The sequence below is a fragment of the Balaenoptera acutorostrata genome, chromosome 9 (assembly GCF_949987535.1).
Source record: "Balaenoptera acutorostrata chromosome 9, mBalAcu1.1, whole genome shotgun sequence".
NCBI classification, from domain to species: Eukaryota; Metazoa; Chordata; class Mammalia; order Artiodactyla; family Balaenopteridae; genus Balaenoptera; species Balaenoptera acutorostrata.
The window spans coordinates 88,972,693-88,993,480 of record NC_080072.1 but is presented as its reverse complement, the minus strand read 5'-3'; the positions used below and the strand labels follow the sequence as shown (position 1 = coordinate 88,993,480).

The window sequence follows — 20,788 nt, the reverse complement described above, 5'->3', positions numbered from 1 at the left end:
AGGTAAGAGGGGGAAAGGAGGAGGTGGACCCTGTTATGGAGGGTCAGAGCGGGGCAGCGAGGAGGTGTACCCTGTTAAAGGGGGTCAGAGGGGGCAGCGAGGTGGTGGACTCTGTCATAGTGGAGGTATGAGTGGGCACTGAGGAGGTGGATCCTGTCACTGTGGAGGTAAGAGGGGGCACCGAGGAGTTGGACCCTGTCACTGTGGAGGTAAGAGGGGGCATGGAGGAGGTGGACCCTGTCACTGTGGAGGTAAGAGGCGGCACGGTGGAGGTGGACCCTGTTACTCTGGAGGTAAGAGGGGGCACCGATGAGTTGGACCCTGTCACTGTGGAGGTAAGAGGGGGCACAGAGGAGGTGGATCCTGTCATTGTCGAGGTAAGAGGGGGCATGGAGGAGGTGAACCCAGTCATTTTGTAGGTAAGAGGGGGCAGGGAGGAGGTGGACCTAGTCATTGTGTAGGGAAGAGGGGGCACGGAGGAGGAGGACACTGTGATTGTGGAGGTAAGATGGGGCAGGGACGAGGTGGACCCAGTCATTGTGGAGGTAAGAGGGGGGCAGAGACGAGGTGGACCCTGTCATTGTGGAGGTAAGAGGGGCAGGGAGGAGGTGGACCCAGTCATTCTGGAGGTAAGAGCTGGGCAGGGAGGAGGTGGACCCTGTCACTGTGGAGGTAAGAGGGGGCATGGAGGAGGTGGACCCAGTCATTTTGTAGGTAAGAGGGGGCCGGGAGGAGGTGGACCCTGTCATTGTGGAGGTAAGAGGGCGGCAGGGAGGAGGCGGACCCTGTCATTGTGGAGGTAAGAGGGGGAAGGGAGGAGGTGGACCCTGTTATGTGGGGTCAGAGGGGGGCTGCGAGGAGGTGGACCCTCTTATGGGGGGTCAGAAGGGGGCAGCGAGGAGGTGGACTCTGTCATAGTGGAGGTAAAAAGGGGCACGGAGGAGGTGGACTCTGTAATAATGGAGGTAAGAGGGGGAAGGGAGGAGGTGTACCCTGTTACGGGGGGTCAGAGGGGGGCAGCGAGGAGGTGGACTCAGTCATAGTGGAGGTAAGAGGCGGCAGGGAGGAGGTGGACCGTGTCATAGTGGAGGTAAGAGGGGGCAGGGAGGAGGTGGACCCTGTTATAGGGGGTCAGAGGGGGGCAAAGAGGAGGTGGACCCTGTCATTGTGGAAGTAAGAGGGGGAAGGGAGGAGGTGGACCCTGTTATAGGGGGTCAGAGGGGGGCAAAGAGGAGGTGGACCCTGTAATTGTGGAGGTAAGAGGGGCAGGGAGGAGGTGGACCCAGTCATTCTGGAGGTAAGAGGGGGGCAGGGAGGAGGTGGACCCTGTAATAATGGAGGTAAGAGGGGGAAGGGAGGAGTTGTACCCTGTTACGGGGGGTCAGAGGGGGGCAGCGAGGAGGTGGACTCTGTCATAGTGGAGGTAAGAGGGGGCAGGGAGGAGGTGGACCGTGTCATAGTGGAGGTAAGAGGGGGCAGGGAGGAGGTGGACCCTGTTATAGGGGGTCAGAGGGGGGCAAAGAGGAGGTGGACCCTGTCATTTTGGAGGTAAGAGGGGGCACGGAGTTGATGGACCCTGTAACTGTGGAAGTAAGAGGCGGCACGGAGGAGGTGGACCCTTTCACTATGGAGGTAAGACCGGGCACGGAGGAGGTGGACCCTGACACTGTGGAGGTAAGAGGGGGCAAGGAGGAGGTGGACCCTTTCATTGTGGAGGTAAGAGGGGGCAGGGAGGAGGTGGACCCAGTCATTTTGTAGGGAAGAGGGGGCAGGGAGGAGGTGGACCCAGTGATTGTGGAGGGAAGAGGGGGCTTGGAGGAGCTGGACCCTGTCATTGTGGAGGTAAGAGGGGGGCAGGGAGGAGGTGGACCCTGTCATTGTGGAGGTAAGAGGGGGCACGGAGGAGGTGGACACAGTCATTTTGTAGGTAAGAGGGGGCAGGGAGGTGGACCCTGTCTTTGTGGAGGTAAGAGGGTGGCAGGGAGGAGGTGGACCCTGTTACTGTGGAGGTAAGAGGGGGCAGGGAGTAGGTGGACACAGTCATTTTGTAGCTAAGAGGGGGCAGGGAGGAGGTGGACCTAGTCATTGTGTAGGGAAGAGGGGGCACGGAGGAGGAGGACACTGTGATTGTGGAGGTAAGATGGGGCAGGGACGAGGTGGATCCAGTCATTGTGTAGGTAAGAGGGGGGCAGGGACGAGGTGGACCCTGTCATTGTGGAGGTAAGAGGGGCAGGGAGGAGGTGGACCCAGTCATTCTGGCGGTAAGAGGGGGGCAGGGAGGAGGTGGACCCTGTAATAATGGAGGTAAGAGGGGGAAGGGAGGAGGTGTACCCTGTTACGGGGGGTCAGAGGGGGGCAGCGAGGAGGTGGACTCTGTCATAGTGGAGGTAAGAGGGGGCAGGGAGGAGGTGGACCGTGTCATAGTGGAGGTAAGAGGGGGCAGGGAGGAGGTGGACCCTGTTATAGGGGGTCAGAGGGGGGCAAAGAGGAGGTGGACCCTGTCATTGTGGAAGTAAGAGGGGGAAGGGAGGAGGTGGACCCTGTTATTGTGGAGGTAAGAGGGGGAAGGGAGGAGGTGGACACAGTCATTTTGTAGGTAAGAGGGGGCAGGGAGGTGGACCCTGTCTTTGTGGAGGTAAGAGGGTGGCAGGGAGGAGGTGGACCCTGTTATTGTGGAGGTAAGAGGGGGCAGGGAGGAGGTGGACACAGTCATTTTGTAGGTAAGAGGGGGCAGGGAGGAGGTGGACACTGTCATTGTGGAGGTAAGAGGGTGGCAGGGAGGAGGTGGACCCTGTTATTGTGGAGGTAAGAGGGGGGCAGGGAGGAGGTAGACCCTCTTATGGGAAGTCAGAGGGAGGCAGGGAGGGAGTGGACCCTGGTATGGGGGGTCAGAGGGGGGCAGAGAGGAGGTGGACCCTGTCATTGTGGAGGTAAGAGGGGGAACCGAGGAGTTGGACCCTGTCACTGTGGAGGTAAGATGGGGTACGGAGTAGGTGGACCCTGTGACTCTGGAGGTAAGAGGGAGCACGGAGGAGGTGGACCCTGTCACTATGGAGGTAAGAGGGGGCACAGAGGAGGTGGACCTTGTCATAATGGAGGTAAGAGAGGGAAGGGAAGAGGTGGACCCTGTTATGGGGGGTCAGAGGGGGGCAGCAAGGAGGTGGACCCTGTGATTGTGGAGGTAAGAGGGGGAAGGAAGGAGGTGGACCCAGTTATGGGGGGTCAGAGGGGGGCAGCGAGGAGGTGTACCCTATTAAGGGGGGTTTGAGTGCGGCAGCGAGGAGGTGGACTATGTCATAGTGGATGTAAGAAGGGGCACGGAGTAGGTGGACCCTTTCATAATGGAGGTAAGAGAGGAAAGGGAGGATGTGGACCCAGTTATGGGAGGTCAAAGGGAGGCAGCGAGGAGGTGGACCCTGTTCTGGGGGGTCAGAGGGGGGCAAAGAGGAGGTGGACTCTGTCATTGTGGAGTTTAGAGGGGGCACGGAGGAGGTGGACCCTGTCATTATGGACATAAGAGGCGGCACGGAGGAGGTGGACCCTGTGATTGTGGAGGTAAGAGGGGGCAAGGAGGAGGTGAACCCTATCAGTGTGGAGGTAGGAGGTGGCACGGAGGAGGTGGACCCTGTCATAATGGAGGTAAGAGAGGGAAGGGAGGAGGTGGAGCCTGTTATGGGAGGTCAGAGGCGGGAGGGAGGAGGTAGACCCTGTAATGGAGGGTCAGAGTGGGGCAGGGAGGGGGTGAACCCTGTTATGGGGGGTCAGAGGGGGGCAGCGAGGAGGTGGACCCTGTCATTGTGGAAGTAAGAGGGTGCAGGGAGGAGGTGGACCGTGTCATAGTGGAGGTAAGAGGGGGCAGGGAGGAGGTGAACCCTGTCATTGTGGAGGTAAGAGGGGGAAGGGAGGAGGTGGACCCTGTTATGAGGGGTCAGAGCGGGGCAAAGAGGAGGTGGACTCTGTCATTGTGGAGGTAACAGGGGGCACGGAGGAGGTGGACCATGTCACTGTGGAGGTAAGAGGGGGCACGGAGGAGGCGGACCCTGTCACTGTGGATGTAAGAGGGGGCACGGAGGAGGTGGACCCCGTCACTGTGGATGTAAGACGGGGCACGGAGGCGGTGGGCCCTGTCACTGTGGAGGTAAGAGTGGGCAGAGAGGAGGTGGACCCTCTCACTGTGGAGGTAAGAGGGTGCACGGAGGAGGTGGACCCTGACACTGTGGAGGTAAGAGGGGGCACGGAGTAGGTGGACCCTGTCATTGTGGAGGTTAGAGGGGGCATGGAGGAGGTGAACCCAGTCATTTTGTAGGTAAGAGGGGGCAGGGAGGAGGTGGACCCTGTCATTCTGGAGGGAAGAGGGGGCATGGAGGAGGAGGACACTGTGATTGTAGAGGTACGATGGGGCAGCGACGAGGTGGACCCAGTCATTGTGGAGGTAAGAGGGGGGCACGGAGGAGGCGGACCCTGTCACTGTGGATGTAAGACGGGGCATGGAGGAGGAGGAGGAGGTGGACCCTGTGATAATGGAGGTAAGAGAGGGAATGGAGGAGGTAGACCCTGTTATGTGAGGTCAGAGGGGGGCAGGGAGGAGGTAGACCCTTTTATGGGAAGTCAGAGGGGGGCAGGGAGGGAGTGGACCCTGTTATGGGGTGTCAGAGGGGGGCAGCGAAGAGGTGGACCCTGTCATTCTCCAGGTATGAAGGGGCACGGAGGAGGTGGAACCTGTCCCTGTGGAGGTAAGAGGGGGCACGGAGGAGGTGGACCCTGTCACTGTGGAGGTAAGAGGGGGCACGGGGGACGTGGATCCTGTCGCTGTGTAAGTAAGAGGGGGCACGGTGGAGGTGTCCCTGTCATAGTGGAGGTAAGAGGGGGAAGGGAGGAGGTGGAGCCTGTTATGGGGGGTCAGAGGGGGGCAGCGAGGCGGTGGACCCTGTCTTGTGGTGGTCAGGGGCCACGGATAAGCTAAGAAGGTGGTGATCGTCCTGGGGAGGGTGCCGATTAAGGTGTGTGGGAAGGACCGCCTAATCTGAGCTATAGTTCCCCTTTTGTTCCTAACTCACGTTGTGTCCAGGAGGTGACTTTCTACCCCTGTGTCCATTGTCCTCACATGGAAACGTGAGAGTACGTCACCTGTTTCTTTCCGGGCGACGTCAGGCTCCACCCCGCACACTCTCTAGAGCGGCTGGTCCCACAGGCTCTGTGTGCGGCGCTGAGGACTTCATGGCACAGACTGTGGTGATCCGCATCCTGGGTTCACCGTCCAGCTGGAGAAACGTCTGTCACACCATCACCTGTGTGATTGATAATTTTCCCAAAGAAGATGCCTTGGATGCCTTAAATAAATAAAAAATAAAGTGTTGATATCTTTTTCAATATAGCTGCTTTCATTTGTAATCTTGTGTATTTTCTGTATTAAAAACCATTATTCTTAGAAGAGATTTCCTAGACACACAAAAATGGTAAAGACCGTATGATTTTCAATCAATGATCAAATGGGAGCCTCTAGGAGCGGGGGCAGATTAGAGAGATAACCTGAGTCCTCAATGCTCCAGTGGGAGTAGATGAGCTGCTGAATGTGAGTTTTAAAAATCTGTTTAAAATGCATCCCTTAGATGATACGAAAGCAAGGAATCTGCAGAATCCCAAAATGAAGCGAAAGCAGACTTTGCCTGGAGGATTCTGCAGAATCCTGTAGAGCCTGTGCTTCTCTGAAGGCTGCCTGGCATCAGAATAGGAGACAAAGCCCGGGTCAGATGCCCCCTATCAGACTGAGCCCCCAAAAGGCTCCACCTTGATGAGGGGAAGTGACAAATTAACCCATCACAGTGCCAAGGGCACTTAGGATGCTTTGGGTGGGAGTGGATGGGTGGGTGGGGAGAGGGCACCAGGAGAACAGGGACCACGAAGGATCCCTGTTTGGTAGACGCCCACCCCCCAGCCCTGGCCCCTGAACTTTAGGCCACTAGCAACAAGAAATCCAAGTGCTGGCTGGAAGAATCCAACTTAACTCAGGCTTAACATTGCGTGCAGCAACGAACACCCAACACAGCAAAAAATCAAAATAAATAAATAAATTTAAAAAAAAACAAAAAACAGCTCCAAGGAAAATGAGTACATCATGGTTAGAAATTACATGACATCAAGGAGGCGAGACACCATGAGTGAGAAGCAACGGGTGGCAGCTAGAAATAGAGCCGCAACGACTTCAGATGGTGGAAATAAAGTTTAATACCTTTAAGGAAATGAAAGGGAAACTTGAAAATCTGAACAGATAACAAGACAGAACTAAGCACATTTGAAAAAGGGAAAATAGTGACATTTATACACCTGAATAAAGTTCAAGAAATAATAGGCTGGGGAAGAAGGAACATTCAAAGAAACAGAATTTTCCAAAGTTGTTGAAAGACACCAACCCTCAGATTAAGAAGCCCAAAAAACCCCAAGCAGTATAAATATATAGACACAGATATAAGTAACAAAGGTGGGTCTGTTATAAAAGACAGCTGGAGAGGACGGTGTCCCCTCCCCACAGGAAAGACAGGTTATAATGAAAGCCTTCACATCAACAGTGGAAACCACAAGGCTATATGATAGTATCTTCAAAGTGCTGATTAACTCAAGCAAGAATTCTATAGCGAGTAAAACAAGGGAAAGTGTGAAACTTGGGAGTTTACCATCAAAGGACCCTCACTAAATGGATTCTGGAGGATGGAGTTAAAGCCAAAGGAAAATGAGCTCAGATGTGTGGCCTGACTCTGAAGGAGAAATAGTGAACCAAGCGGCTTTGTGACACCTAATCAAACCAGCAACTATAAATGAAACAACGGTAACTTATGGGGAAATAAAGCAGACTCGATTTAAAATGCCAAGTTACTGTAGGTTATAAATTGGGAGGGGAGGTTGCAGAATAAAGTATTTTGGGGTCCTTGTATTGTCCAGGACAAGACTATGGCTATTGATTACTGGTAACTTGTTAAATATGGATTAAATGGGCAAACACTAATAGAACAGACCCAGTGTAACCTTCAAAAGAAGTGAAGGGAAAAGAATAAGTGAAGGAAAACAAACAGTCCAAATGAAGGCAAGACAAGAGGAAAAGGGGGAGAGGAACACGTAAAATGGGACAAGTCAAAATTCAAAATGTGATGTTAGAGATAAAACCAAATCACAAAGGACTTCCCTGGAGGTCCAGTGGTTGAGACTTTGCCTTCCAATGCAGTGGGTGCAGGTTCAATCCCTGGCCAGGAAACTGAGATCCCGCATGGGATCTTTTGGCATGGCCAAAAAACCAAAACATAAAACATAAGCAATATTGTAGCAAATTCCATAAACACTTTAAAAATGGTCTACATCAAAAAAAAAAATCTTAAAAAAAAAAGAAACCAAATCATAAATCTCAATACACGTAAGTGGACTAAATTCTCCTGTTCAGACCTTAAGAGTTATACCCTATTTTAAAAACAAAACAAATTTCAGCTATGTACTCTTTGCAAAAAACACACCTAAAGCACGCAGAAAGATAAAAGGCCCAACTATGGAAAAGACAGACCAGGCAATTAGTAACCAACAGGAGGCAAACTATAGTCATATTAATAGCAAAGGAGAATTCAGGCAAAAAGCATCATTAGAAATAAGGAAATTTGCTGCAGAACAATAAGTGATTCCATTCACTGGGAAAATGTATCGATTCTAGATGTGTGTCCCATGGGAATTTGTGTATAGCCTCATGCGAAGCCAGACTGACAGAATTAGAGGAAAAACTTGTCCAATCCATTGTCATGGTAGATTTTAACACACTTATCAGTAATCGGTAGATCAAATGAACCAAGAAAATTAGTAAGAAAATAGAAGATGTGAACAGTGTCACCATTGGGCTTGAGCTAATGCACTTGACTGCATCTGATGTCTGGAAAAGACACATTCCTTTCAGGCACACATGAACACGTGCTGGTTTGGCACACGCTCAGATGTAAAGCTGACCTTGGTATACTTCAAAGAATTATGATCAGACTACATTTTTTAAAAACCGCAATGCAATTAAGTTAGAAAACAAAGCCAATAAGATCATTAGAAAAATTCATTCACTTGGAAATTTCATAACACTTGTAATCGGCTCAAGGGTCAAAGGAGAAATTATCACTGAAATTAGACAAATTCATCATCTCACTTTTCACATCAAACTCATGGGATGCAATTCTTGAAAGGAAACTTAGAATAGTAAGAATTGGCCTTTGAAAAAAATAAGGCTCAAAATTGAGCTAAGATCTAACAGAAATCAAAGACCCACAGGTGCAGAAGGAAGGCAATTAAGAGAACAGAAATTTGTGAAATAGAGAAGCACATCAACAAGGCAAAAACTACATGTTTGAAAAGACAAGATTCATTTTGTTTAAAGGCACAAATGAAATGGAGTGAAAAACACCATAACCACAGATGTTACTGAGAAAAAAAGATAAGATCCTGAGACCAACTCTCAACACCCTTCAAATTTTCATATAATTGATGACTACTGAGAAAGATAGAATTTAGCAAAACAGATTCAAGGAGAGAAACGAAGCCAGAATAATCCTTTACCTGTAAAAGAAATGCATGCAATGGTCAAAACTTTTACCATGAAGAAAACACCACATGCAAATGGCTTTATCAGAATGCTCCCAAACATTCAGGAAGCAGATAATTCCATTCTTACGTGAAGAAATAATAAACAATTCATTTTAAGAAACCAGCATAAGCCGGACAACCAAACTGACAAAAACGGAACGGGAAAGAAAACTACAGCCCAATCTTCCTCATGGACACGGATGCAAAAATTCTCAACAAATATCATCCAACCAGATCCAACACTGAAAAAAAAAAATCATGATCAAGTTAGTTTTTATTCCAGGAATGAGACTGATTAATATGAAAATGTATTACTAGAACTGTTGTTAATTAACAGATTTAAAAGGATATGTTATCTCAACAGATAAAGAAACTAGAATTCAGCATCCATATATGACATTTAAAGTTTTTCTTAGCATATTTTTCAAAGAATAGTAATTTCCTTAACTTGACAAAAGACGTCGACCAAGAACACCCAGCAAACATACTTTATGGAGAAGCACGGCAACATTTAAGGTGAGGAATAGAGTGAAGACGTCCTTTCCATCACGCCCACCCCGCCTCCCCCTCAACGCTGCACTGGCGTTTGCGGCTGCCCCAGAGGAGTGAAGAAAAAGAAACGAAAGTTTTCATGGAACCCTGTTACCCAAGCTCTCACTGCTCGCCACAGGACAGGCCAATAATCAGGAGACGAGTTGCTGGGCAAAGAATAACGACTTCCTTCGGAGAGCCCCCAAACCCAGAAGACGGTGGGCTCGTGCCCCCAGGAGCCGTCTTGCCTGCGGCAGCAGTCGGGCTCCTTTTATACTACAAGGGGCGGGACTAAAGCCAAGCACTTCCTGGTTCCCGTCAGCCTCCGGAGGGGAGGTGTTCATTTCTCCCTCCTGCAGTCATTCACAGGTGGGCCTGCTCAGGAGGTTTCTTGGGAGCTAAACACACAGGTGTTTGAGCTGAATGCTCATTTACCTTCATCTCTCGGAGGCAAGGGTCCGAGATGGGCCATTGTGTGGAATTTAAGCTTATCGGCTTAAATTAACTTGTAAGAGAATACAAAATGTTCTTCCCTATTACAACTCTACGTTATATCAAAATGTAGAGTAGTACAACTGATGTGGAAAACATGTGTGGTGATTCCCCGAAAAATTAAACAGAGTTACCATATGATCTAATAATTCCACTTCTGGGTATATCCCCCAAAGAACTGAACGTGGGGACATGAAGAGATGTTTACAGACCCGTGTCCACAGCATTACTCACAACAGCCAGGAGGTGGAGGCAACCCAGTGTCCGCTGATGGATGATGGATAAACAAAACGTGGGCTACACACAAAATAGAATATTATTCAGCCTTAAAAAGGGAGGAACTTCTGACACCTGCTATAACATGGATGAACCTTGAGGACATTATGCTCAGTGACATAAGCCAGTCACCAAAGGACAAATACTGTGTGTCTGATTCCACTCATATGAGATCCCCAGAGGAGTCAAATTCACCGAGACAGGAAGTGGATGGTGCGTACCAGGGGCTGGGGGAGGGGATGGGGAGTGAGTGTTTAATGGAGACAGAGTTTCAGTTTGGGGAAGATGAAATGATTCTGGACGTAGACGGTGGGACGGTTGTACAACAAGGTGAATGTACTTAATGCCACTGAACTATACATCTAAAACTGCTTAAAATGATGGATTTTATGTTGTGTACATTTTACCACAAAGTTTTAAAAGTTGTAAGGATTCCAAAGGATTGTCCACAAACACTGGTCTCCTGATGCTGGTAGGAACTTCCCACCAAACCCAGGGGTTTATCATCTGCAGCTTGTGAATGAGGATGTGTTTCAGAGACTATATGCAAAATCACCTATCATTTTTCTGAGAAAGCTTCCATCAGGCTGTCAGAGGGTCTGTGACCCACACGAGTTCAAGAGCCATTCTGAGGGCCCCTCCCCTCTGCAGGTGTCACCTCCCCACTTTCCTCCCCTCCCTCTACCCACCCCCAGGACACTTTTCTCTTTCATTCACTCAGATTGTTTAAACATGATGCAATGTATATTCGTACATCTTTCTTGAACTCATTAGACAAGGTTTAATTTTTTAAGACAAGTGAGGCTGTGAAATCAACCAAACTTCCGTGTTTTTTCTATTACCCTTTTTTTCCTGCCTGACAATATTAAACAGGTCCACCTCTGGCTCGGGATGTGGAACAGCAAATTTACAAACCCATGTGGATGCTTCATCCCCCAAACCGTGTTCTGTGACCTTAAATTAATTTCCAGCTAAATTTTCTTGCTTTTTCATTCTTAATTTGGCATTTAGTGTGGACTGAATTCGAATACATTGAAGACCCCTGCTCGGTCCCATGGTCTGGGGTGGTGGGAATTCTTGGAGAGGTAACACTTCAGATAGCAGAGGGGAGGTGCCTCTGAGAGGTTGCTTCAACCTCAGAAACATGCAGGGAAGGAAAACTCTCGCCAGCTCAAGTTTCATCCAAGTGAACTCTGAGATGTGTTAACAAAATGTTTTTATTTCTATTTTTAAATGAAATGCATTGTTAGGTACTTGCATGAAACCTCGAAAGGCATTTACGTTCTTTGCTTTAACTCTTCCTTTGTGGCCACAGAAAGCGGGTAGGAAGGATGAACCGAGAACGGGCGCAGCAGACACAGCCCGGGCATCGTGCGGAGCCTGCGGCCCCGAGCCCGCCTGAGCGACGGTCAGTAGTCGTCGTAGTTGATGCTGGCTCCGTGCCTGAAGCCCTAGGGGCTCCAGGGACCGATCGCAGCATCCTCATCGTGGTGGCGCTGGTGGTAATCGTAGCAGTCGTGCCCATTCCGACCTCTGTTTAGCCAATGGGTGATGGCATCCTCAAATTTCTGCAGGAAAAGAGGATGAGAGGGGATGAACGTAAGGACACCGTTTCCCAGAGAACATCTTACTGACGCTGTTTCTCTGGGATCTTTCTTCAACGAGGAACAACCCCTCCTAAGAATAACTCCTGCCACAAGGACCTACTGTACAGCACAGGGAGGAATTATATTCCCTATCTTGTAATAACTTATAAGGGAGAAGAATCTGAAAAAGAATATATGTATAACCGAATCACTTTGCTGTATACCTGAAACTAACATAACATTGTAAATCAACTCTACTTCAATAGAAAACAATAAATCATCGTTTTTTAAAAAGACCAACTCCTGGCTACAGCATCCCTGGGCCAGAGGTCAATACTAACCAGCTGGAGAACGCTGCTGAAAGCTTTCTCCCCCAAAGGAGTACACACCCCTACCCGTGAACACGTCTGTCTGTGAGTTCTAAATATACCCCAGACTTCAACAGTTTTCTCTTTTTCAGTCAAGAAAATGGACCCCTGCCCAATACAGTAACAGCTGGGCCTGTCCCCAGGCGCTGGGCATCTGATGTGGCAGACGCTGACCCCCTCCCCGTCCCGCCCGGGCTTCGTGAACGTGGTGCATGAAACCACTTTGCAGCCTCGGGGCAGGGAATTTGGACACGTCTGGCGGTGACACTCTCACACCTGTCGTGTTGCTCAGACAGGCCCGGATGCAGTGATTCAGGCCACAAACGCTTACTACGTGGGCACGATTCAACCCTCATCCCCGTCTACTCACTCGGCCTGGGGCTCCAGACTCCTCTGACCCTCCCCCAGTCCCTGCCTTGAAAAGGAAACAGCTTGCTTGTCTCACAATACTGCAGTTTTTCCCATAGTGAAGTAGTCTCCTTCCTTGGTTTTTCTCATTTTATAATCTTGTTTGAGGTTTTGGCTTAACATATTTTTTTTCCAAACAATTTGTAAAATATTTTATGAATACAGAAATAATGCAGACACATTTAACAAATGTGTATGTGAGAGGGAGACAAAGAAAAAGGGAGAGATTTCCATTGCCGAAGGCAACCACTACTGACATTTGGATGCATTTCCTTCTAGTCTCTTCTATGCATCATATTTAGTTATTATACCCTTACTTGATCCCCATTTTTATTCTGGTTTTGTCACCAGTCATTATTTTAGCCATTTCCCCATGTCAAACTCTTAACACCCATTTTCTTGAACTGCAAATACAGATAATCAAGGAAATGCAAATTACTAAACTATGATATGGCACTTTATCAAAGAAGTAAATTTATTTGTTTTAAAATTTTTTCAGTGGCAATACCAGATGCTGCTGAAGATCTGAGAATAGTGGGGCTCTCACGCATGACTTATGGGAAGATGAAATTTGCTGGTACTTAACGACCGTGACGTGTGATTCTATCTTTTGGCCCAGTAACTCCACTGAACAAAATGATACTAAGTAAGGAGAAAACTACACAGGAAGATGCAAATAACAGTACCTGCCTTTTGGGTTGTTGTGAATGTTAGGTAATTCATATAAGTATGAGACCCGTGCCTGGCACAGTTTGGCTCTAGGTGCTTAGTGATTTGCACAGCAAGAAAATTATATTTGAGTAGCAAAAAGATAATTAGGGAACAACTGGTATAGCCAACGGTTAGGACTGGGAAGGAAATTATACAGCTACAGGATTGCATGCTATGCAGCCATTAAAAAGGATGTTTCTGAAGAGTTTACTTTTGTTCGCCTCTTGCAGTATTTTGTATACACCCTCCATTCACAATATGAGCCATGAGCCCGTTTGGAAAAACCCTTCCAGTTCCCCCCTGGAAGATGCCACCCTCCGTCCACTCCCTGGCTGGGGCAGTGAGCTGTGCTCTCCACATCAGGCCTCACTCAGCACAGCCCTGCCCATCACCCTGCAGACTCGCTCCGGGCCAGTGGAATCTCACACCTTAACTCCGCCGCTGGCTGACCTGTACCTGGTCCCCGGCTGGGAGTCGGGGATGATAAGCAGTCTTTTTCCTTCATTCGGTGAATATGTCCATTCATGCTACCTGGACACATGAACCGAACCGTACTTCCTGCAAATGCATTGACAAATTTTCCCAGGAGCATCTGCAAAGACCCGTCTCTCTTTAAAAGACGCTTTGCATCTCTTTCCAATATCCTCATGGGTCTTTGCATCGATCTTGCTGTTTCTGACATTTTTTGGGAGGCAAAGTTGAAAATGTTTTGGGAGGGGGTGAGTTATTTTTAAAGACACCCAGGCAAAACGGACCAGATACATTAAAAGAGTCCCTAAGAACACCAGACTATCGATGAATTTAAGTCCCAGCCAATTTGGGCGGGGAAGTCTCTGGATCTCTGCTTCCAAAACCTGATGGGAGAGATTCCCATCTGGGCACACTGGGATGGAAAATTCTAGCTAATACTCTTACCTGGTCATATTGGCGGTAAGAGGGGGCAGGGAGGAGGTGGACCGTGTCATCATGGAGGTAACAGGGGGCAGGGAGGCGGTTGACCGCGTCATAATGGAGGTAAGAGGGGGCAGGGAGGACGTGGACCCTGTCACTGTAGAGGTAAGAGGGGGCATGGAGGAGGTGGACCCTGTCACTGTGGAGGTAAGAGGGGGCACGGAGGAGGTGGACCCTGTCACTGTGGAGGTAAGAGGGGGCACGGAGGAGGTGGACCCTCTCACTGTGGAGGTAAGAGGGGGCAGGGAGGAGGTGGACCCTGTCACTGTGGAGGTAAGAGGGGGCAGGGAGGAGGTGGACCCTGTCACTGTGGAGGTAAGAAGGGGCACGGAGGAGGTGGACCCTGTCACTGTGGAGGTAAGAGGGGGCAGGGAGGAGGTGGACCCTGTTATGGGGGGTCAGAATGGGGCAGCGAGGAGGTGGACCCTGTGATTGTGGAGGTAAGAGGGGGAAGGGAGGAATTGGACCCTGTTATGGGGGGTCAGAGGGGGGCAGCGAGGAGATGGACCCTGTTATGTGCAGTGAGAGGGGGGCAGCGAGGAGGTGTACCCTGTTACGGGGGGTGAGAGGGGGGCAGCGAGGAGGTGGACTCTGTCATAGTGGAGGTAAGAAGGGGCACGGAGGAGGTGGACCCTGTCATAATGGAGTTAAGAGGGGGAAGGGAGGAGGTGGACCCTGTTATGGAAGGTAAGCGGAGGGCAGGGAGGAGGTAGACTCTGTTATGGGAAGTCAGAGGGGGGCCGGGAGGGGGTGGGACCTGTTATGGGTGGTCAGAGGTGGGCAGCGAGGAGGTGGACCCTGTCATTAGGGAAGTAAGAGGGGGAAGGGAGGAGGTGGACCCTGTTATGGGGGGTCAGAGGGGGGCAAAGAGGAGGTGGACCCTGTTATGGGGGGTCAGAGGGGGGCAGTGAGGACGTGGACCCTGTCAGTGTGGAGGTAAGAGGGGGCACGGAGGAGGTGGACTCTGTCATTGTGGAGGTAAGAGGGGGCACGGAGGAGGTGGACTCTGTCATTGTGGAGGTAAGAGGGGGAAGAGAGGAGGTGGACTCTGTCATGGGGGGTCAGAGGGGGGCAGGGAGGAGGTGGACCCTGTCATTGTGGAGGTAAGAGGGCACACAGAGGAGGTGGACTCTGTCATTGTAGAGGTAAGAGGGGGCAGCGAAGAGGTGTACCCTGTTACGGGGGGTGAGAGGGGGGCAGCGAGGAGGTGGACTCTGTCATAGTGGAGGTAAGAAGGGGCACGGAGGAGGTGGACCCTGTCATAATGGAGTTAAGAGGGGGAAGGGAGGAGGTGGACCCTGTTATGAAAGGTAAGCGGAGGGCAGGGAGGAGGTAGACTCTGTTATGGGAAGTCAGAGGGGGGCAGGGAGGGCGTGGACCCTGTTATGGGGGATCAGAGGCGGGCAGCGAGGAGGTGGACCCAGTCATTGTGGAGGTAAGAGGGGGAAGGGAGGAGGTGGACCCTGTTATGGGGGGTCAGAGGGGGGCAGCGAGGAGGTGGACCCTGTTATGGGGGGTCAGAGGCGGGCAGCGAGGACGTGGATTCTGTCATAGTGGAGGTAAAAAGGGGCACGGAGAAGGTAGACCCTGTTATAGTGGAGGTAAAAGGCGGCACGGAGGAGGTGGACCCTGTCAGTGTGGAGGTAAGAGGGGGCACGGAGTGGGTGGACACTCTTATGGGGGTCAGAGAGTGGCAGCGATGATGTGTACCCTATTAAGGGGGGTTTGAGTGCGGCAGCGAGGAGGTGGACTATGTCATAGTGGATGTAAGAAGGGGCACGGAGTAGGTGGACCCTTTCATAATGGAGGTAAGAGAGGAAAGGGAGGATGTGGACCCAGTTATGGGAGGTCAAAGGGAGGCAGCGAGGAGGTGGACCCTGTTCTGGGGGGTCAGAGGGGGGCAAAGAGGAGGTGGACTCTGTCATTGTGGAGTTAAGAGGGGGCACGGAGGAGGTGGACCCTGTCATTATGGACATAAGAGGCGGCACGGAGGAGGTGGACCCTGTGATTGTGGAGGTAAGAGGGGGCAAGGAGGAGGTGAACCCTATCAGTGTGGAGGTAGGAGGTGGCACGGAGGAGGTGGACCCTGTCATAATGGAGGTAAGAGAGGGAAGGGAGGAGGTGGAGCCTGTTATGGGAGGTCAGAGGCGGGAGGGAGGAGGTAGACCCTGTAATGGAGGGTCAGAGTGGGGCAGGGAGGGGGTGAACCCTGTTATGGGGGGTCAGAGGGGGGCAGCGAGGAGGTGGACCCTGTCATTGTGGAAGTAAGAGGGTGCAGGGAGGAGGTGGACCGTGTCATAGTGGAGGTAAGAGGGGGCAGGGAGGAGGTGAACCCTGTCATTGTGGAGGTAAGAGGGGGAAGGGAGGAGGTGGACCCTGTTATGAGGGGTCAGAGCGGGGCAAAGAGGAGGTGGACTCTGTCATTGTGGAGGTAACAGGGGGCACGGAGGAGGTGGACCATGTCACTGTGGAGGTAAGAGGGGGCACGGAGGAGGCGGACCCTGTCACTGTGGAGGTAAGAGGGGGCACGGAGTAGGTGGACCCTGTCACTGTGGATGTAAGAGGGGGCACGGAGGAGGTGGACCCCGTCACTGTGGATGTAAGACGGGGCACGGAGGCGGTGGGCCCTGTCACTGTGTAGGTAAGAGTGGGCAGAGAGGAGGTGCACCCTCTCACTGTGGAGGTAAGAGGGTGCACGGAGGAGGTGGACCCTGACACTGTGGAGGTAAGAGGGGGCACGGAGTAGGTGGACCCTGTCATTGTGGAGGTTAGAGGGGGCATGGAGGAGGTGAACCCAGTCATTTTGTAGGTAAGAGGGGGCAGGGAGGAGGTGGACCCTGTCATTCTGGAGGGAAGAGGGGGCATGGAGGAGGAGGACACTGTGATTGTAGAGGTACGATGGGGCAGCGACGAGGTGGACCCAGTCATTGTGGAGGTAAGAGGGGGGCACGGAGGAGGCGGACCCTGTCACTGTGGATGTAAGACGGGGCATGGAGGAGGAGGAGGAGGTGGACCCTGTGATAATGGAGGTAAGAGAGGGAATGGAGGAGGTAGACCCTGTTATGTGAGGTCAGAGGGGGGCAGGGAGGAGGTAGACCCTTTTATGGGAAGTCAGAGGGGGGCAGGGAGGGAGTGGACCCTGTTATGGGGTGTCAGAGGGGGGCAGCGAAGAGGTGGACCCTGTCATTCTCCAGGTATGAAGGGGCACGGAGGAGGTGGAACCTGTCCCTGTGGAGGTAAGAGGGGGCACGGAGGAGGTGGACCCTGTCACTGTGGAGGTAAGAGGGGGCACGGGGGACGTGGATCCTGTCGCTGTGTAAGTAAGAGGGGGCACGGTGGAGGTGTCCCTGTCATAGTGGAGGTAAGAGGGGGAAGGGAGGAGGTGGAGCCTGTTATGGGGGGTCAGAGGGGGGCAGCGAGGCGGTGGACCCTGTTATGGGGGGTCAGAGGCGGGCAGCGAGGACGTGGATTCTGTCATAGTGGAGGTAAAAAGGGGCACGGAGAAGGTGGACCCTGTTATAGTGGAGGTAAGAGGCGGCACGGAGGAGGTGGACCCTGTCAGTGTGGAGGTAAGAGGGGGCACGGAGTGGGTGGACCCTCTTATGGGAGGTCAGAGAGTGGCAGCGAGGATGTGTACCCTATTAAGGGGGGTTTGAGTGCGGCAGCGAGGAGGTGGACTATGTCATAGTGGATGTAAGAAGGGGCACGGAGTAGGTGGACCCTTTCATAATGGAGGTAAGAGAGGAAAGGGAGGATGTGGACCCAGTTATGGGAGGTCAAAGGGAGGCAGCGAGGAGGTGGACCCTGTTCTGGGGGGTCAGAGGGGGGCAAAGAGGAGGTGGACTCTGTCATTGTGGAGTTAAGAGGGGGCACGGAGGAGGTGGACCCTGTCATTATGGACATAAGAGGCGGCACGGAGGAGGTGGACCCTGTGATTGTGGAGGTAAGAGGGGGCAAGGAGGAGGTGAACCCTATCAGTGTGGAGGTAGGAGGTGGCACGGAGGAGGTGGACCCTGTCATAATGGAGGTAAGAGAGGGAAGGGAGGAGGTGGAGCCTGTTATGGGAGGTCAGAGGCGGGAGGGAGGAGGTAGACCCTGTAATGGAGGGTCAGAGTGGGGCAGGGAGGGGGTGAACCCTGTTATGGGGGGTCAGAGGGGGGCAGCGAGGAGGTGGACCCTGTCATTGTGGAAGTAAGAGGGTGCAGGGAGGAGGTGGACCGTGTCATAGTGGAGGTAAGAGGGGGCAGGGAGGAGGTGAACCCTGTCATTGTGGAGGTAAGAGGGGGAAGGGAGGAGGTGGACCCTGTTATGAGGGGTCAGAGCGGGGCAAAGAGGAGGTGGACTCTGTCATTGTGGAGGTAACAGGGGGCACGGAGGAGGTGGACCATGTCACTGTGGAGGTAAGAGGGGGCACGGAGGAGGCGGACCCTGTCACTGTGGATGTAAGAGGGGGCACGGAGGAGGTGGACCCCGTCACTGTGGATGTAAGACGGGGCACGGAGGCGGTGGGCCCTGTCACTGTGGAGGTAAGAGTGGGCAGAGAGGAGGTGGACCCTCTCACTGTGGAGGTAAGAGGGTGCACGGAGGAGGTGGACCCTGACACTGTGGAGGTAAGAGGGGGCACGGAGTAGGTGGACCCTGTCATTGTGGAGGTTAGAGGGGGCATGGAGGAGGTGAACCCAGTCATTTTGTAGGTAAGAGGGGGCAGGGAGGAGGTGGACCCTGTCATTCTGGAGGGAAGAGGGGGCATGGAGGAGGAGGACACTGTGATTGTAGAGGTACGATGGGGCAGCGACGAGGTGGACCCAGTCATTGTGGAGGTAAGAGGGGGGCACGGAGGAGGCGGACCCTGTCACTGTGGATGTAAGACGGGGCATGGAGGAGGAGGAGGAGGTGGACCCTGTGATAATGGAGGTAAGAGAGGGAATGGAGGAGGTAGACCCTGTTATGTGAGGTCAGAGGGGGGCAGGGAGGAGGTAGACCCTTTTATGGGAAGTCAGAGGGGGGCAGGGAGGGAGTGGACCCTGTTATGGGGTGTCAGAGGGGGGCAGCGAAGAGGTGGACCCTGTCATTCTCCAGGTATGAAGGGGCACGGAGGAGGTGGAACCTGTCCCTGTGGAGGTAAGAGGGGGCACGGAGGAGGTGGACCCTGTCACTGTGGAGGTAAGAGGGGGCACGGGGGACGTGGATCCTGTCGCTGTGTAAGTAAGAGGGGGCACGGTGGAGGTGTCCCTGTCATAGTGGAGGTAAGAGGGGGAAGGGAGGAGGTGGAGCCTGTTATGGGGGGTCAGAGGGGGGCAGCGAGGCGGTGGACCCTGTTATGGGGGGGTCAGAGGCGGGCAGCGAGGACGTGGATTCTGTCATAGTGGAGGTAAAAAGGGGCACGGAGAAGGTGGACCCTGTTATAGTGGAGGTAAGAGGCGGCACGGAGGAGGTGGACCCTGTCAGTGTGGAGGTAAGAGGGGGCACGGAGTGGGTGGACCCTCTTATGGGAGGTCAGAGAGTGGCAGCGAGGATGTGTACCCTATTAAGGGGGGTTTGAGTGCGGCAGCGAGGAGGTGGACTATGTCATAGTGGATGTAAGAAGGGGCACGGAGTAGGTGGACCCTTTCATAATGGAGGTAAGAGAGGAAAGGGAGGATGTGGACCCAGTTATGGGAGGTCAAAGGGAGGCAGCGAGGAGGTGGACCCTGTTCTGGGGGGTCAGAGGGGGGCAAAGAGGAGGTGGACTCTGTCATTGTGGAGTTAAGAGGGGGCACGGAGGAGGTGGACCCTGTCATTATGGACATAAGAGGCGGCACGGAGGAGGTGGACCCTGTGATTGTGGAGGTAAGAGGGGGCAAGGAGGAGGTGAACCCTATCAGTGTGGAGGTAGGAGGTGGCACGGAGGAGGTGGACCCTGTCATAATGGAGGTAAGAGAGGGAAGGGAGGAGGTGGAGCCTGTTATGGGAGGTCAGAGGCGGGAGGGAGGAGGTAGACCCTGTAATGGAGGGTCAGAGTGGGGCAGGGAGGGGGTGAACCCTGTTATGGGGGGTCAGAGGGGGGCAGCGAGGAGGTGGACCCTGTCATTGTGGAAGTAAGAGGGTGCAGGGAGGAGGTGGACCGTGTCATAGTGGAGGTAAGAGGGGGCAGGGAGGAGGTGAACCCTGTCATTGTGGAGGTAAGAGGGGGAAGGGAGGAGGTGGACCCTGTTATGAGGGGTCAGAGCGGGGCAAAGAGGAGGTGGACTCTGTCATTGTGGAGGTAACAGGGGGCACGGAGGAGGTGGACCATGTCACTGTGGAGGTAAGAGGGGGCACGGAGGAGGCGGACCCTGTCACTGTGGATGTAAGAGGGGGCACGGAGGAGGTGGACCCCGTCACTGTGGATGTAAGACGGGGCACGGAGGCGGTGGGCCCTGTCACTGTGGAGGTAAGAGTGGGCAGAGAGGAGGTGGACCCTCTCACTGTGGAGGTAAGAGGGTGCACGGAGGAGGTGGACCCTGACACTGTGGAGGTAAGAGGGGGCACGGAGTAGGTGGACCCTGTCATTGTGGAGGTTAGAGGGGGCATGGAGGAGGTGAACCCAGTCATTTTGTAGGTAAGAGGGGGCAGGGAGGAGGTGGACCCTGTCATTCTGGAGGGAAGAGGGGGCATGGAGGAGGAGGACACTGTGATTGTAGAGGTACGATGGGGCAGCGACGAGGTGGACCCAGTCATTGTGGAGGTAAGAGGGGGGCACGGAGGAGGCGGACCCTGTCACTGTGGATGTAAGACGGGGCATGGAGGAGGAGGAGGAGGTGGACCCTGTGATAATGGAGGTAAGAGAGGGAATGGAGGAGGTAGACCCTGTTATGTGAGGTCAGAGGGGGGCAGGGAGGAGGTAGA

At 52.9% G+C, this 20,788-nt stretch overlaps 1 protein-coding gene across 8 annotated transcripts in view; it reads left to right on the top strand.

Moving 5' to 3' along the window:
• Positions 1-20,788, top strand: part of BCO2 (beta-carotene oxygenase 2) — a 479,892-nt gene that overhangs the window by 109,562 nt on the left and 349,542 nt on the right. The window lies entirely within an intron of this gene.